At 54.7% G+C, this 1,024-nt stretch overlaps 1 protein-coding gene across 2 annotated transcripts in view; it reads left to right on the top strand.

Annotated features, from left to right (window-relative positions):
• The window catches only part of PPP6R1 (protein phosphatase 6 regulatory subunit 1), a gene marked incomplete at its 3' end in the record, with an annotated part of 27,924 nt that overhangs the window by 2,221 nt on the left and 24,679 nt on the right, over positions 1-1,024 (top strand).

The following is a 1,024-nucleotide window of genomic DNA, read 5'->3' as shown; positions in this document are numbered from 1 at the left end:
GGAACCCCGTTCTGCACCTCTGTGCTGGGTGTCCTATGCTGTGTGACTCGGAGCGACTGTGCCCCGTGTGTTTTGCTTGCTTTCATTGCTTCGGCAGGTAGTGACTGGGCCACCTCCTATTTCTTCCCACGAGAGAAGAGCCTTCTCATCTGCCTCTCCCCACACACCTTCTTCCCCGGGATCTATGGCCTTAACAGATCACCTTTACTCCCTGGCTTCAGTTTTTATGAATCCAGCAGGTACCTCTAGCTGTGTCCTGGCCTTAGGCCAGGTCCTGGCAGGTCAGCATCTTCTAGGGCAGCAGGTGACTGGACAAACAGTTCTGTCCCAGAGCTGAAGCTCAGATGCTGTAGGGTGACTGTGCGGTGCTGTGGAGGCCGCATGGGACAGGTCCCTAGTGCAGTCGGAGGAGGTTTCCTGGAGGAAGTGGTATCTGTGTGGAGGCCTGAAGGACCCAAGAGAAGCTAGTTAGGTCTGTGGAGGGAGCAGCCCCCCGGGGCTAAGAGACGCCAGGTGTGATGCGTCTGTGGCTCGCCAAGCGGGTTGTAGCAGGAGATGAGGTGAGCGAGGCCGGGGATCTCTAGGTGAGGGGAAGCCTTCCTCTGGATCCCTGGCACATGCCTCTTTCCGTGCCCCTCGAAGACTGTCTTGTATGTTAGCGTTACAGATCTTTCTGCAGACATTGCTTCCTTACGTTAACTTCCAGGTGAGGAAACTGAGGCAGCGTGGGGTTAGGTGCTTGGTCTAGACCATGCAGCATTCTCAGCTGGAGAGAGGGGGTGAACCCAGGCCTTTCCAACAGGGATAGTGCTGATACACTCACCCCGTCCTCTTTTCCAAGGGCTCTTTCAAAATCTGTGTTTTGGTCCTTTCCATCTTCTTTATTTATTTTAATCTGCTGTAGATAGGGTATGTGTGCTTGCCAGAGAGAGAGGGCGTGAGGGCAGTGAGAAAGCACCTTCCAAGGGGAAAGGCACTCCGCAACCCCTTCTCCTTCTGGAATTCTGGGTACACACATCACCAG

Source organism: Tupaia chinensis, unplaced genomic scaffold (genome assembly GCF_000334495.1).
Source record: "Tupaia chinensis unplaced genomic scaffold, TupChi_1.0 Scaffold000286_1, whole genome shotgun sequence".
Classification (NCBI taxonomy): domain Eukaryota; kingdom Metazoa; phylum Chordata; class Mammalia; order Scandentia; family Tupaiidae; genus Tupaia; species Tupaia belangeri.
Note: the sequence above shows the minus strand (reverse complement) of the source record. Positions and strands in the feature narration are given on the sequence as shown.